We start from the raw sequence: 18,180 nt of genomic DNA, 5'->3' as shown, positions 1-18,180 counted from the left end.
ATGTTTGTATAGCTGACTCACTGTGCTGTACAGTAGAATCTAACACAACACTGCAAAGCAAATACACACCAATAAAACTAATTTAAAATATTTTTAAAAATAAATAAAAGGCTGAGGCTGAACAAATATTTTCCCATTTACCTTCTATGAGTTAACAGATTTATTTTAAATTTTTAATTAAAAAAATTTTTTTTTAAATTTTAAATTATTTCAGTAAAAACTACAACTTATATGCAGAGTACATCATGAGAAACGCTGACCTGGAAGAAACACAAGCTGGAATCAAGATTGCTGGGAGAAATATCAATAACCTCAGATATGCAGATGCCACCACCCTTATGGCAGAAAGTGAAGAGGAACTCAAAAGCCTCTTGATGAAAGTGAAAGAGGAGAGTGACAAAACTGGCTTAAAGCTCAACATTCAGAAAATGAACACCATGTCATCCGGTCCCACCACTTCATGGGAAATAGATGGGGAAACAGTGAAAACAGTGTTAGTCTTTATTTTTTGGGGGTCCAAAATCACTGCAGATGGTGACTGCAGCCATGAAATTAAAAGACACTTACTCCTTGGGAGGAAAGTTATGACCAACCTAGATAGCATATTCAAAAGCAGAGACATTCCTTTGCCAACAAATGTCCGTCTAGTCAAGGCTATGTTTTTTCCAATGGTCATGTATGGATGTGAGAGTTGGACTATAAAGAAGGCTGAGTGCAGAAGAATTGATGCTTTTGAACTGTGGTGTTGGAGAAGACTCTTGAGAATCCCTTGGACTGCAAGGAGATCCAACCCGTCCATTCTGAAAGAGATCAGCCCTGGGATTTCTTTGGAAGGAATGATGCTAAAGCTGAAACTCCAGTACTTTGGCCACCTCATGTGAAGAGTTGACTTATTGGAAAAGACTCTGATGCTGGGAGGGATTGGGGGCAGGAGGAGAAGGGGACAACAGAGGATGACATGGCTGGATGGCATCATTGACTCGATGGGTGTGAGTCTGAGTGAATTCCAGGAGTTGGTCATGGATAGGGAGGTCTGGCGTGCTGCGATTAATGGGGTCGCAAAGAGTCGGACACAACTGAGTGACTGAACTGAACTGAACAACATTCCAACAAGTAAATGATCAATCAAATTGTGATGCTTAAGGAGAAATTCCATGACTATTCAGCTTTTATATGAGAGCAAGATAGGTCATTAAAAGTCAGTTTTCCTTTGTCTTCTTCTATGATATTTATAACAAAAAGGTAAGCTGAACTTTGGAGATTATGATAAATTTAGTTTGTCGTAATTTCTATCATCATATAGCTTATCTCATCATATAGCTTTCTGACATTCTATTATTACTTTCCAAGTTGATATAATTCAATTAGTGCACAATGTTCATAGTGTATAATAGTGTCTTGTAAAGCAAATGTGAAATAAAGTAAAAAACGTGTTATCATAATCATACAATTCTAAAAGTAATAGAGTAATTTTTCACTATATCCTTAAAAAAGTACTTGCAATTATGCATACAATTACAGTCTCAAGAACTGTTTTTAAGGAAACTTTGTTTAGCTTGACTTCGTGAAATTTTTTCATATTGCAAACATTTGTGAGCAATTCATCTGTTAATGAGGGGGAAAGATCTTTTTCACCCTTGCCCTGGAGGGGTTGGTGAAAAGTTTGTTGTTTTTTTTTTTCTTTTTTTTTTTTTTTAGTTTGCTTTTATGCATATGAGACTGCTTCCTTTTTGGCACCAGAAATTTCCTCATAAAAAACGAAGGTAGTATAATTCAGTGAAGGGCTTTATGAATACATACGAATACACATTCAGCACTGTAGAATTTTATATTTGAAATACTTTTGGTTTCTACTTCACTTCAGTATCATGGATAACATACCAGACGTTTGTGATGAATAGTTTTAAATTAAAACATTGAAACCACTATGGTGGGATAACTCACCTAGAGCCAGACATCCTGACATGTGAAGTGTGAAGTCAAGTGGGTCTTAGGAAGCATAACTATGAACAAAACTAGTGGAGATGATGGCATTCCAGGTGAGCTATTTAAAATCCTAAAATATGATGCTGTACAAGGATTGCACTAGACATGGCAGCAAATTTTAAAAACTCAGCAGTGGTCACAGAAATCGAAAATGTCAGTTTTCATTCCAATTCCAAAGAAGGGTCATGCCAAAGAAATTTCAAACTGCAATACAATTCCTTTCATTTCACATGCTAGCAAGATAATGCCCCGAATCCTTCAAGCTCAGCTTAAAAACTACTTGAACCAAGAACTTCCAGACGTACAAGATGGATTTAGAAAAATCAGAGAAACCAGAGATCAAAGTACCAAAATTCATTGGATCACAGAAAAAGCAAGGGGATTCTAGAAAAACACTTACTTCTGCTTCATTGATTACACTAAAGCCTTCCACAATGTGGATCACAACAAACTGCCAAAAACTCGTAAAGAGAAGGGAATGCAAGACCATCCTACCTTCCTCTTGAGAAACATGCATGCAGGACTAGAAGGAAAGAGATAGAAACCAGACATGCAACAATGGAGTGGTTCAAAATTTGGAAAAGAGTACGTCAAGGTTGTAGATTGTCACTCTGCTCACTTAACTTATATGCAGAATATATCATGTGAGATTCTGAACTGTGTGAAGCTCAAGCTGGAATCAAGATTGCCAGGAGAAATATCAATAACCTCAGATATGCAGATGACAACATCCTCAAGGCAGAAGTGAAGAGGAACTAAAAAGTCTTTTGATGAAAGTGAAAGAGAAGAGTGAAAAAGCTGGCTTAAAACTTAATTAAAAAAAAGAAAACTTAGATCATGGCTTCCGGTCTCATCACTTCATGGCAAATAGATGGGGAAAAAATAGAAACCATGATAGACTTTATCTTCTTAGGCGCCACAATCACTGCAGACAGTGACTACAGTGATGAAATTAGAAGACGCTTGCTCCTTGGAAGAAAGCTAGAACAAACCTAGGCAGTATATTAAAAAATAACAGACATCATTTTGCTGACAAATGTCCTTATTTGTCAAAATTACTTTTTATTTATTTATTTTTTTTCCCAGCAGGCATGTACATATGTGTTCAGTTCAGTTCAGTCGCTCAGTCATGTCCAACTCTTTGCGACCCTATGAACCTCATCACGCAAGGCCTCCCTGTCCATGACCAACTCCCAGAGTCCACCCAAACACATGTGCATCAAGAAGATGATGCCATCCAACCATCTCACCCTCTATATCCCCCTTCTCCTCCTGCCCTCAACATCTCCCAGCATCAGGGTCTTTTCAAATTAGTCAGCTCTTCTCATCAGATGGCCAAACTATTGGACTTTCAGCCTCAACATCACTCCCTTGAATGAACACCCAGGACTGATCTCTGTTAGGATGGACTGGTTGGATCTCCTGGCAGTCCAAGGGACTCTCAAGTGTCTTCTCCAACATCACAGTTCAACAGTATCAATTCTTCGGTGCTCAGCCTTCTTCACAGTCCAACTCTCACATCCATACATGACCACTGGAAAAACCATAGCCTTGACTAGACGGACCTTTGTTGGCAAAGTAATGTCTCTGATTTTTCTACTTAGGTTTGTCATAACTTTCCTTCCAAGGAACAAGCATCTTTTAGTTTCATGGTCACAATCACCATCTGTAGTGATTTTGGAGCCCAGAAAAATAAAGTCTGCCACTGTGTCTACTGTTTCACCATCTATTTACCATGAAGTAATGGGACCGGATGCCATGATCTTCGTTTTCTGAATGTTGAGTTTTAAGCCAACTTTTTCACTCTCCTCTTTCACTTTCATCAAGAGGCTCTTTAGTTCTTCCTCACTTTCTGCCATAAGGGTGGTGTCTTCTGCATATCTGAGGTTATTGATATTTCTGCTGGCAATCTTGATTCCAGATTGTGGTTCTTCCAGCCAAGCATTTCTCATGATGTACTCTGCATATAAGTTAAATATTCAGGGTGACAATATATAGCCTTGACAAAATCATTTTCCTCTTTGGAACCAGTCTGTTGTTCCATGTCCAGTTCTAACTTTTACTTCCTGACCTGCATACAAATTTCTCAAGAGGCAAATCAGATGGTCTGGTATTCCCATCTCTTTCAGAATTTTCCACAGTTTATTGTGATCCACAGAGTCAAAGGCTTTGGCATAGTCAATAAAGCAGAAATAGATGTTTTTCTGGAACTCTCTTGCTTTTTCAATGATCCAGTGGTTGTTGGCAATTTGATCTCTGGTTCCTCTGCCTTATCTAAAACCAGCTTGAACATCTGGTAGTTCATGGTTCACATATTGCTGAGGCTTGGCTTGGAGAATTTAAAGTATTAGATTACTGGTGTGTGAGATGAGTGCAATTGTGTGGCAGTTTGAGCATTCTTTGGCATTGCCTTTCTTTGGGATTGAAATGAAAATTGACCTTTTCCAGTCCTGTGGCCACTGCTGAGTTTTCCATATTTACTGGCATATTACTTACAGGACTTTCACAGCGTCATCTTTCAGGATTTGAGAGTTGGACAAAAAGAAGGTTGAGCACTGAAGAAGTTATGATTTCACACTGTGGTGCTGTAGAAGGCTCTTGAGAATCCCCTGGACAGCAATATTAAACCAGTCAATCCTAAAGGAAATCAACCCTTAATATTCATTGGACAGACTGATGCTGAAGTTGAAGATGCAATACTTTGGTCACCTAATGTGAAGAGCCTACTCACTGGAAAAGATCCTGTTTTTGGGAAAGACTGAGGGCAGGAGGAGAAGGGGGCAACAGAGGATGAGATGGTTGGATGGCATCACCAACTGGATGGATTCGAGTTTGAACAAACTCTGTGAGATAATAAAGGACAGGGAAACCTGGTGTGCTGCAGTCCATGGGATCACTAAGAGTCAGACACAACTGAGCAACAACATTTTTATTTCTGTCTTCAATTCTTATCAGTTTGATTGTTATGTGTCTCGGTGTTTTCCTCCTTAGTTTTATTCTGCCTGGGACTCTCTGTGCTTCATGGGCCTGCTTGATTATTTTCTTTCCCATGTTAGGGAAATTTTCAGCTATTATCTCTTCAAATATTTTCTCAGGTCTTTCCCTCTTTATTCTCCTTCCGGGACCCACCACTATAATGTGAATGTTCATGCATGTCCCCAGAGGTCTCTGAAACAGTCTTCTTTACATTATTTTTTTCTATATTCTTTTAGGTGGCAATAATTCCCACCATTCTGTCCTCCAAGTAATTTATCTATTCCTCTTTCTCAGTTATCCTGCTATTTATTGTGTCTTGTGTATTATTCATCTCTGTTTGTTTGTTCTCTCATTTTTCTAGGTCTTTGTAACATTTCTTGCATCTTCAGCTTCCCTGGTGGCTCAGACGGTAAAGTGTCTGCCTGTAACGTGGGAGACCTGGGTTCACTTTGTTCCTTTCCTTGCATCTTCTCAACTTTTGCCTCTATTCTTTTTCCAAGATCCTGAATTATGTTCACTATTCTTGTTCTGAATTATTTTTCTGGGAGGTTGCCTATCTCCACTACATTTAGTGTTTTTTCTGAGGTTTTATCTTGTACTTTCATCTGGGACATCAGTTTCTTCTTTTTTATGCTGTTTAACTTTCTAAAATGTGGTTTTGCTTTAGTCACTGTGAAATTGCAGTTCTTCTTACTTCTTCTGTCTGCCCTCTGGTAGAGGAGGCTGCTGCTGCTGCTGCTAAGTCACTTCAGTCGTGTCCGACTCTGTGCAAACCCATAGCTTGTGCAAATTTCCTGATGGAAGGCACAGGTGGTGGGAAAAACTTGGTCTTGCTCTGGTGGGCAAGGCCTTGCTCAGTAAAGCTTTAATCCAATTATCTCCTCCCTGGTAGTTTTTTGGCCTGAGGCGACCCAACCCTTGGGTATATGGACTCTATGGCTGGTTATTGGTAACTTCCAAGAGGGTTTGCACCAAGGGGGTCATTATTCGCCTGATCCTACCAGGGGTCCCATCCCTGTGGTGAGCCCCTGCCAACCCATACCACCTCAGGAAACTCTCGAATGCTAGCAGGTATTTTTGCTTAAGTCTCTTGTGGAGTCACTGGTACTTTCCTATGAGTCTTGGTACATGCAAGGTTTTGTTTGTTCCCTGGTTTGTTCCCTTCAAAGAGTAAGGTGTCTGCTTACAGTGCGGGGGACCTGGGTTCAATCCCTGGGTCAGGAAGATCACCTGGAGAAGGAAATTGCAACCCACTCCAGTATTCTTGCCTGGAGAATCACATGGACAGAGGAGCCTGGCGGGCTATAGTCCATGGGGTCTTGGGGTCACAAAGAGTCGGACACGACTGAGTAACTTCACACACACACACACGCACACACACACACACACACACGCACACACATTTGGAGCCTCTGTATCCCTCAGTCCTCTGATGTCTTGTAATCAAATCCCTCTGGCCTTCACAGTCATATTCCCTGGGGATTCCCAGTCACTTTCTTGGATCCCCAGGTTGGGAAACCTGATGTGAAGTCCCGAACCCTCTCAACAGTTGGAGAATTTCTTTTATTTTTAAATATAAATTTATATATTTTAATTAGAGGTTAATTTCTTTACAATATTGTATTGGTTTTGTGATACTTCAACATGAATCTGCCACGGGTGTACATGTGTTCCCCATCCTGAACCCCCCTCGTACCTCCCTCCCTATACCATCCCTCTGGGTCATCCCAGTGCACCAGCCCCGAGCATCAGCATCCTGTATCATTCATTGAACCTGGGCTGGTGATTCATTTTAAATATGATATTAAATATGTTTCAATGTCATTCTCCCAAATCATCCCACCCTCGGCCCTCCCACAGAGTCCAAAAGACTGTTCTATACATCTGTGTCTCTTTTACTGTCTTGCATACAGTTATTGTTACCATCTCTCTAAATTCCATATCATGGAGTAGTATACCGTATTGGTGTTTTTCTTTCTGGCTTACTTCACTCTGTATAATAGGCTCCGGTTTCATACATCTCAATAGAACTGATGCAAATGTATTCTTTTTAATGCCTGAGTAATACTCCATTGTGTATATGTAACACAGCTTTCTTATCCATTCGTTTGCTGATGGACATCTAGGTTGCTTCCATGTCCTGGCTATTATAAACAGTACTGTGATGAACATTAGGGTACACGTGTCTTTTTCAATTCTGGTTTCCTCAGTGTGTATGCCCAGCAGTGGGATTACTGAGTCATAAGGCAGTTCCATTTCCAGATTTTTAAAGAATCTCCACACTGTTCTCCATAGTGGCTGTACTAGTTTGCATTCCCACCAACAGTGTAAGAGGGTTTCCTTTTCTCCACACCCTTTCCAGCATTTAATGCTTGTAGACTTTTGGATCGCAGCCATTCTGACTGGTGTGAAATGATACCGTATTGTGGTTTTGATTTGCATTTCTCTGATAATGAGTGACTTTGAGCATTTTTTAAAGTGTTTGTTAGCCATCTGTATGTCTTCTTTGGAGAAATGTTTGTTTAGTTCTTTGGGCCATTTTTTGATTGGGTCGTTTATTTTTCTGGAATTGAGCTGCAGGAGTTGCTTATATATTTTTGAGATTTTTTTTTTTTTTCATTTGCTTCATTTACTATTATTTTCTCCCATTCTCAAGGCTGTCTTTTCACCTTGCTTATAGTTGCCTTTGTAGTGCAGAAGCTTTTAATTTTAGTTAGGTCCCATTTATTTATTTTTGCTTTTATTCCCAATATTCTGGGAGGTGGATCACAGAGGATCCTGCTGTGATTTATGTCGGAGAGTGTTTTGCCTATGTTCTCCTCTAGGAGTTTTATAGTTTCTCTTCTTATGTTTAGATCTTTAATCCATTTTAAGTTTATTTTTGTGTATGGTGCTAGAAAGTATTCTAGTTTCACTTTTTGACAAGTCATTGACCAGTTTTCCCAGCACCACTTGTTAAAGAGATTGTCTTTTCTCCATTGTATATTCTTGCCTCCTTTGTCAAAGATAAAGTGTCCGTAGGTGCGTGGATTTATCTCTGGGCTTTCTATTTTGTTCCATTGATCTATATTTCTGTCTTTGTGCTAGTACCATACTATCTTTAAGACTGTGGCTTTGTAGTAGAGCCTGAAGTCAGTCAGGTTGATTCCTCCAGTTCCATTCTTCTTTCTCAAGATTGTTTTGGCTATCCAAGGTTTTTTGTATTTGCATACAAATTGTGAAATTATTTGTTCTAGCTCTGTGAAAAATACCGTTGATAGCTTGATCGGGATTGCATTGAATCTATAGATTGCTTTGGGTTGTACACTCATTTTCAATATAATGATTCTTCCCATCCATGAACATGGTACATTTCTCAATCTGTTAGTGTCCTCTTTGATTTCTTTCACCAGTGGTTTATAGTTTTCTCTATATAGGTCTTTTGTTTCTTTAGGTAGATATATTCCTAAGTATTTTATTCTTTCCGTTGCAATGGTGAATGGAATTGTTTCCTTACTTTCTCTTTCTATTTTCTCATTATTAGTGTATAGGAATGCAAGGGATTTCTGTGTGTAGATTTTATACCCTGCAACTTTACTATATTCATTGATTAGCTCTAGTAATTTTCTGGTGGAGTCTTTAGGGTTTTCTATGTAGAGGATCATGTCATCTGCAAACAGTGAGAGTTTTACTTCTTCTTTTCCAATTTGGATTCCTTTTATTTCTTTTTCTGCTCTGATTGCTGTGGCCAAAACTATGTTGAGTAATAGTGGTGAAAGTGGGCACCCTTGTCTTGTTCCTGACTTTAGGAGAAATGCTTTCAATTTTTCACCATTGAGGATAATGTGTGCTGTGGGTTTGTCATATATAGCTTTTATTATATTGAGGTTTGTTCCTTCTATTCCTGCTTTCTGGAGAGTTTTTATCATAAATGGATGTTGAATTTTGCCAAAGGCTTTCTCTGCATCTATTGAGATAATCATATGGCTTTTATTTTTCAATTGGTTACTGTGGTGTATTACATTGATTTATTTGTGGATATTGAAGAATCTTTGCATCCCTGGGATAAAGCCCACTTGGTCATGATGTATGATCTTTTTAATGTGTTGTTGGATTCTGATTGCTAGAATTTTGTTAAGGATTTTTGCATCTATGTTCATCAGTGACTTTGGCCTGTAGTTTTCATTTTTTGTGGCGTCTTTGTCAGGTTTTGGTATTAGAGTGATAGTGGCCTCATAGAATGAGTTTGGAAGTTTACCTTCCTCTTCAATTTTCTGGAAGAGTTTGAGGAGGATAGGTGTTAGCGCTTTTCTAAATTTTTGATAAAATTCAGGTGTGAAACCATCTGGTCCTGGGCTTTTGTTTGCTGGAAGATTTCTGATTACAGTTTCAATTTCCATGCTTGTGATGCGTCTGTTAAGATTTTCTATTTCTTCCTGTTTCAGTTTTGGAAAGTTGTACTTTTCTAAGAATTTGTCCATTTCTTCTAAGTTGTCCATTTTATTGGCATATAATTGCTGATAGTAGTGTCTTATGATCCTTTGTATGTCTGTGTTGTCTGTTGTGATCTCTCAATTTTCAGTTCTAAGTGTATTGATTTGATTGTTTTCCCTTTGTTTCTTGATGAGTCTGGCTAATAGTTTGTCAATTTTATTTATCTTCTCAAAGAAGCAGCTTTTGGCTTTGTTGGTTTTTGCTTTTATCTCTTTTCTTTCTTCTGCATTTATTTCTGCCCTAATTGTTAAGATTTCTTTTCTTCTACTTACCCTGGGGATCTTCATTTCTTCCTTTTATAGTTGCTTTAGGTGTAGAGTTAGGTTATTTATTTGACTTTTTCCTTGTTTCTTGAGGTATGCCTGTATTGCTATGAAGCTTTCCCTAGCACTGATTTTACCGTGTCCCACAGGTTTTGGATTATTGTGTTTTAATTTTCATTCATTTCTATGCATGTTTTTATTTCTTTTTCTATTTCTTCTGTGTTTTGTTGATTATTCAGCAGCGTGTTGTTCAGCCTCCATATGTTGCAATTTTTAATAATTTTTCTCCTGTAATTGAGATCTAATCTTACTGCATTGTGGCCAGAAAATATGTTTGGGATGATTTCTTTTTTTTCTTTTTTACTTACCAAGGCTAGATTTATGGCCCAGGGTTTGATTTCTTTGGTATTATTGTTCTCAGTTTCTGGCTGACTCATCTGGCTGGCATGAGGTTTGATTTTATTGTGATTATTGATATCCTACTGTTTTGTTCTGGCTTCTTGTTTGTCTTTGGGCATGGGATATCTTTTTTTGGTAGGTATCCTCCTGTCAATGTTTATTCAACAGCTGATTGTAACTTTAATGCTCTCACAGGAGGAGATGAGCACACATTCGTTTACTCCAACATGTTTAACTGGAAGTCGAAAACATTGAAAATTTCAAAGTTAAGATTTAGTCCTTGAGAAAGTCAACTATTAATACAATAATTATTTTATATTGCTTGGATATCATGCATATTATTTAATGGGTTAACTATGAATAATCCATAATTATATTTTATGGACTTTTCTACAAAGAGTGATAATATAAATTGCAAAGGCAAAGAGAAAATTGCTTAATAGCCAATAATTATGAAATAAGTGACATCTCAAGAGTATTTTTGAGAAACATATACTCTGGATTGCTAATTCTATGCATACATTCCTGAAGCTATCTAGAATTGTTTTAGACCACAAGTCGAAGTAACAAAGAATTAGTGACATTTCCGTGTAATTTTCACACATTGTCGGGTTCCTACTCAGCATTTAATTAGAATCATGATTAAATTATTCATTGTCTTTAGAAATTTTCCTGAGGAGAGAACATATTTGAACGTTTCACAAGATAAGAGAGATTTGCTACTTAAACTATTGAAATCATTGGAACAATTATGGTGGGACCTTTTATCATTTGCTGAATATCCTTGTGTCTTAAAATTCATTATTTAATTCTGTCACAATTAGTAGCTACAAAAAAGTTAAAACCTTTAATTATAAATTATAATAAAAAATCTATGAATACTTTTGTTTCTTGTGATGGATATATTACAGTTTCCTATAGACTTGCTGCTGCTGCTAAGTCACTTCAGTCATGTCCAACTCTGTGTGACCCCATAGATGGCAGCCCACCAGGCTCTGTTGTCCCTGGGATTCTCCAGGCAAGAACACTGAAGTGGGTTGCCATTTCCTTCTGCAATGCATGAAGGTGAAAAGTGAAAGTGAAGTCGCTCAGTCCTGTCTGACTCTGAGCGATGCCACGGACTGCAGCCTACCAGGCTCCTCCGTCCGTGGGATTTTCCAGGCAAGAGTACTGGAGTGGGGTGCCATTGCCTTCTGTGATAGACTTGCTAGTTTGTGGTAATTATTCTGTTGTATCTGTTGGTCTCCTGTATTAAAAGTAACTCTGCACTTTGGATTGCCAGTATTTTTATAGTGTTTAACTCAGAGGAAATGGACCATTGGCTATTTTTAGCATTTGAGCTTGAAACTATTAATATTTTTGGCTTATACATTTTGGTAACATTATAGCAATAGGGCTTGTCTTTTTTTTCTTCCTTTTTTTTTTTACTGCTCATTGTGACACACAAAATCTTATTTCCCTGACCAGGGATGGAACCCTCACCCTTTCAGAGGAAGTTCTAATCACTGGACCACCAGGGAATCCCTATTTTCTAAATTTTTAGTTGGTTGATTTCAGTTTATTAAATTGATCTATTTACATAAATTGCAGCAAAATCTTAGAATTTTCACTACCTAAAATTATAAAATGTAACATCAGGCAAATCTTTAACTATAATGTCCAACTTAATGATAAGACACCCTTTCACCTTAGAAAATTATTTACATAACATATCCTCCATGAAAGTGTCAGTTTATTATTTTTAAAAAATGGCTTCCTTTATTCTGTATGATAATAAGCCCCAGGTACCTTACATTGTAGATTCTATTATACAACTGATTCTGTGAGTCTGTGTGTGTATAATTGTATTCTAAAACTTATAAAAACTTAACCCTTTCACTGTGTGATTCTTTGGTAATTGATTCATTTAGCTGTTCTGTAAATTGAGTCACTCATATTAGGAAACTATTCCAGTAATTATTTTATAGAACCATCTTTTTCTTGTTATGAAAAAGTTACTGCAGTACAGATTTCCCATTTTTAAAAGATTGCACTTAGAAAGATGTTTGTTTTATCTCTTCTATTTTACTGCATAAAATACAAGACAAAACACATATCTGTAGTTTTTTTTTTTTCCAGAACTATGCCTTAGTATGTTTCATTTAATCTCATTTTATTATGAATAATACTGAAGTAAGTGGTTCCAACTATTCAGTGAGGTGATTTAGTGAAGATATCATGAAAGTGTACAGGAATCAGGAAGACAGGAACAAATTTACTTAAAATTTGAGAAACTTTATAGAGTGTGAAATACTCTGGCATAACTGTGCATATCATAGTTAGGTGAAACTCAGTATGTATGATTTGTTGCCTTTTTTAATATAAATTTATTTATTTTATTTTATTGCATTTTATATTATAGATATTTTATTTTAGTTTATTTTATTTTTGATTTTTTTAATTTAATTTTATTTTTTTAACTTTACAATATTGTATTGGTTTTGCCATACATCAACATGAATCCGCCACAGGTATACACGTGTTCCCCATCCTGAACCCTCCTCCCTCCTCCCTCCCTGTACCATCTCTCTGGGTCGTCCCAGTGCACCAGCCCCAAACATGCAGTATCATGCATCGAACCTGGACTGGCGATTCGTTTCATATATGATATTATACATGTTTCAATGCCATTCTGCCAAATCATCCCACCCTCTCCCTCTTCCACAGAGTCCAAAAGACTGTTCTGTACATCTGTGTCTCTTTTGCTGTCTCACTTACAGGGTTATCGTTATGATCTTTCTAAATTCCATATATGTGCATTAGTATACTGTATTGGTGTTTTTCTTTCTGGCTTACTTCACTCTGTATAATAGGTTTCAGTTTCATCCACCTCATTAGAAATTATTCAAATGTATTCTTTTGAATGGCTGAGTAATACTCCATTGTGTATATGTACCACAGCTTTCTTATGCATTCATCTGCTGATGGACATCTAGGTTGCTTCCATGTCCTGGCTATTATAAACAGTGCTGCGATGAACATTGGGGTACACATGTCTCTTTCCCTTCTGGTTTCCTCGGTGTGTATGCCCAGCAGTGGGATTGCTGTGTTTTAAGGCAGTTCTATTTCCAGTTTTTTAAGGAATCTCCACACTGTTCTCCATAGTGGCTGTACTAGTTTGCATTCCCACCAACAGTGTAAGAGGGTTTCCTTTTCTCCACACCCTCTCCAGCATTTATTGCTTGTAGACTTTTGGATAACAGCCATTCTGACTGGTGTGAAATGATACCTCATTGTGGTTTTTGATTTGCATTTCTCTGATAATGAGTGATGTTGAGCATCTTTTCATGTGTTTGTTAGTCATCTGTATGTCTGTTTTGGAGAAACCTCTATTAGTTCTTTGGCCCATTTTTTGATTAGGTCGTTTATTTTTCTGGAATTGAGCTACAGGCGTTGCTTATATATTTTTGAGATTAATTTTTTGTCAGTTGCTTCATTTGCTATTATTTTCTCCTATTCTGAAGCCTGTCTTATCGCCTTGCTTATAGTTCCCTTTGTTGTGAAGAAGCTTTTAATTTTAATTAGGTCCCATTTATTTATTTTTGCTTTTATTTCCAATATTCAGGGAGGTGGGTCATAGAGGATCCTGCTGTGATTTATGTCGGAGAGTGTTTTGCCTATGGTTCTCTAAGAGTTTTACAGTTCCTGGTCTTACATTTAGATCTTTAATCCATTTTGAGTTTATTTTTGTGTATGATGTTAGAAAGTGTTTTAGTTTCATTCTTTTACAAGTCTTTGACCAGATTTCCAAGCACTACTTGTTAAAGAGACTGTCTTTTCTCCATTGTATATTCTTGCCTCCTTTGTCAAAGATAAGTTGTCCATAGGTGTGTGGATTTGTCTCTGGGCTTTCTATTGTGTTCCATTGATCTATATTTTTGTCTTTGTACCATTACCATACTGTCTTGATGATTGTGGCTTTGTAGTAGATTTTGAAGTCAGGCAGGTTGATTTCTCCAGTTCCATTCTTATTTCTCAAGATTGCTATGGCTATTCAAGTTTTTTTTTTTTTTTTTTTTTGTATTTACATACACATTGTTAAATTATGTGTTCTAGCTCTGTGAAAAATACTGTTGGTAGGTTGATAGGGATTGCATTGAATCTATAGATGGCTTTGGGTAGTATACTCATTTTCACTATATTGATTTTTCCAATCCATGAACACTGTATATTTCTCCAACTATTAGTGTCCTCTTTGATTTCTTTCACCAGTGTTTTATAGTTTTCCATATATAGGTCTTCTGTTTCTTTAGGTAGATATATTCCTAATTTTTTTTTTTTTTCATTGCAATGGTGAATGAAATTGTTGCCTTACTTTCTCTTTCTATTTTCTCATTATTAGTATATAGGAATGCAAAGGATTTCTTTGTGTTGATTTTATATCCTGCAACTTTATAATATTCATTGATTAGCTCTAGTAATTTTCTAGTGGCATAAGAGACTACTATCAGCAACTATATGCCAATAAAATGGACATCTTGGAAGAAATAGACACATTCTTAGAAAAATACAACTTTCCAAAACTGAACCAGGGAGAAATAGAAAATCTTAACAGACCCATCACAAGTAGGGAAATTGAAACTGTAATCAGAAATCTTCCAGCAAACAAAAGCCCAGGTCCAGACAACTTCACACATGAATTCTACCAAAAATTTAGGGAAGAGCTAACACCTATCCTCCTCAAACTCGTCCAGAAAATTGCAGAGGAAGGTAAACCTACAAACTCATTCTATGAGGCCAACATCACCCTAATACCAAAACCTGACAAAGATGCCACAAAAAAAGAAATCTACAGGCCAATATCACTGATTAACATAGATGCAAAAACCCTTAACAGAATCTAACAAACAGAATCCAATAACACATTAAAAAGATTATACATCATGACCAAATGTGCTTTATCTCAGGGATGCAAGGATTCTTCAATATTCACAAATAAATCAATGTAATACACACATTAACAAATTGAAAAATAAAAGTCATATGATTATCTCAATAGATGCAGAGACAGCTTTTGACAAAATTCAACATCCATTTATGATAAAAACTCTCCAGAAAGCAGGAATAGAAGGAACATACCTCAACATAATAAAAGCTATATATAACTAACCCACAGCAAACATTATCCCCAATGGTGAAAAATTGAAATCATTTTCCCTAAAGTCAGGAACAAGAAAAGGGTGCCCACTCTCACCACTACTATTCAACATAGTTTTGGAAGTTTTGGCCACAGTAATCAGAGCAGAAAAAGAAATAAAAGGAATCCAGATTGGAAAATAAGTAAAACTCTCACTGTTTGCAAATGACATGATCCTCTACATAGAAAACCCTAAAGACTCCACCAGAAAATTACTAGAACTAATCAATGACTATAGTAAAGTTGCAGGATATAAAATCAACACACAGAAATCCCTTGAATTCCTATACACCTTGAATTCCTAATCCCTTGAAATCCTATATAATGAGAAAATAGAAATATAAATTAAGGGAAACATTACATTCAGCATTTTGCATTTCTAAAGTCACAATTTATCTTTTAAAATTCCATTAATTTTTAAGATTTTTTTTTTTGTACCATTAGCTCAATAAGTTCTTTTAATGCTGGTAAGAAGTAGTTATACTTGGAAGACACATCATATAATGGATAATTGATTCTGGGAAAGGAAATACTGCAAGAAAATTAAATATATTATCTGAATTTTTTTTCTCATACATTCTATTAAAATTTACACATTTGAAATATACTGCAATAAATACATACATTTATATTTGTATCTGTAAACATTTTAGGAATAATAGCTAAGCGTCCACATATACTATTTATCTTTACCAAAAACACCAATACAGTATACTAACACACATATATGGAATTTAGAAAGATCATAACGATAACCCTGTAAGTGAGACAGCAAAAGAGACACAGATGTACAGAACAGTCTTTTGGACTCTGTGGGAGAGTGAGAGGGTGGAATGATTCAGCAGAATGGCATTGAAACATGTATAATATCATATATGAAACGAATCGCCAGTCCAGGTTCGATGCATGATACTGCATGCTTGGGGCTGGTGCACTGGGATGACCCAGAGAGATGGTACAGGGAGGGAGGAGGGAGGGGGGTTCAGGATGGGGAACACGTGTATACCTGTGGCGGTTTCATGTTGATGTATGGCAAAACCAATACAATATTGTAAAGTAATTAACCTCCAATTAAAATAAATAAATTTTATTAAATAAAATAAATTCATATTAAAAAAAAAAAAAAGATGATGCTGTTAAGTTGCTACACTCAGTCAGTCAGTCAGTTCAGTCACTCAGTCGTGTCCAACTCTTTGCGACCCCATGAACTGCAGCACGCTAGGCCTCCCTGTCTATCACCAACTCCCAGAGTTCACTCAAACTCACATCCATCGAGTCGGTGATGCCATCCAGCCATCTCATCCTCTATCGTCCCCTTCTCCTCCTGCCCCCAATCCCTTCCAGCATCAGAGTGTTTTCCAATGAGTCAACTCTTCGCATGAGGTGGCCAAAGTACTGGAGTTTCAGCTTTAGCATCATTCCTTCCAAAGAACACCCAGGGCTTATCTCCTTTAGAATGGACTGGTTGGATCTCCTTGCAGTCCAAGTGACTCTTCAACACCACAGTTCAAAAGCATCGATTCTTTGGCACTCGACTTTCTTCACAGTCCAACTCTGACATCCATACATGACCACTGGGTAAACCATAGCCTTGACCAGACAGACCTTTGTTAGCAAAGTAATGTCTCTCCTTTTCAATATGCTATCTAGGTTGCTACACTCAATATGCCAGCAAATTTTGAAAACTCAGCAGTGGACACAGGATTGGAAATGTCAGTTTTCATTCCAATACCAAAGAAAGGGAACTCCAAAGAATGCTTATGCTACCACACAATTGCATTCATTTCACATGCTAGTAAAGTAGTGCTCAAAATTCTCCAAGCTAGGCTACAACTGTATGTGAAACAAGAAGGTCTGGATATTCAAGCTGGATTTAGAAAAGGCAGAGGAATCAGAGATCAAATTGCAAGCATGTATTGGATCATAGATTAAAAAAAGAGTTCTAAAAAAACATCTACTTCTGCTTTATTCACTATGCCAAAACCTTTGACTGTGGATTACAACAAACTGTGGAAAATTCTTCAAGAGATGGGAATTCTGGAAAATTATTTCAAGAGATGTGAATTTCTCCTGGGAAACCTGTATACAGGTCAAGAAGCAACAGTTAGAACTGGACCTGGAACAACAGACTGGTGCACATTCAGTTCTGTTGTTGATCAGAGTGTGGCCGGGCAGCATGGACTGATAAGGGTTTTCCTTGCCCATTCATCATGTAGAGTACACTTCCAGTCTCTTGTCTTCTCATCACCATAGCTTCTTATATCCAGGTGAAGGAACTGGAGAAGCATGCCTCTGGCCAGGCTTTTGAACTGATTCTCAGCCCTCAATCAAAAGAATCTCTCCCAGAATTTCCCCTTTCCCCTCCTAAGGATGAGGATCTTTCTCTGGAGGAAATTCAGAAGAAATTAGAAGCTGCAAAAGAAAGACACAGGCCCCATGAAGCTGAGGTCTTGAAGCAGTTTGGTGAGAAACGGGAGCACAAGAAAGAAGTGCTTCAGAAAACGATAGTGAAGAACCACAGTGTCAGAAAAATGGCGGAAGACAAGCTGTCCCACAACATGGAAGCCAACAAAGAGAAGCAAGAGGCACACGGCTACCAAACTGGACTGTTTACGAGAGAAGGACAAGCACATTGAGGAAGTGCGGAAGAACAAAGAATCCAAAGTTCCTGCTGATGAGACTGAAGTCAACTAATTTGTTCTGAGAACTGACTTACTCACTTTCCCCTTCCTAAATATCCTAAGACTGTACTGGCCAGTGTCATTTTACTTCCCCCCCATCCTCGAAAAATATTCTAGAAGCTGATGTAGGACTGTATAGGTAGATTCAGACCATATGATGTTGATTTATGGGCAAATTGGGAAGAAATAAAAAGTGTTTCTTTTTCTAAAGTGTCGAAGTCTTTCT

At 37.3% G+C, this 18,180-nt stretch overlaps 1 pseudogene; it reads left to right on the top strand.

The window, feature by feature from the left end:
• LOC129619538 (stathmin-like) overlaps nucleotides 1-17,967 on the top strand; it is a 44,719-nt pseudogene extending 26,752 nt beyond the window's left edge.
• Nucleotides 17,968-18,180: the final 213 nt, after the last annotated feature.

This window comes from Bubalus kerabau, chromosome 9 (genome assembly GCF_029407905.1).
Source record: "Bubalus kerabau isolate K-KA32 ecotype Philippines breed swamp buffalo chromosome 9, PCC_UOA_SB_1v2, whole genome shotgun sequence".
Taxonomy (NCBI): domain Eukaryota; kingdom Metazoa; phylum Chordata; class Mammalia; order Artiodactyla; family Bovidae; genus Bubalus; species Bubalus kerabau.
Note: the sequence above shows the minus strand (reverse complement) of the source record. Positions and strands in the feature narration are given on the sequence as shown.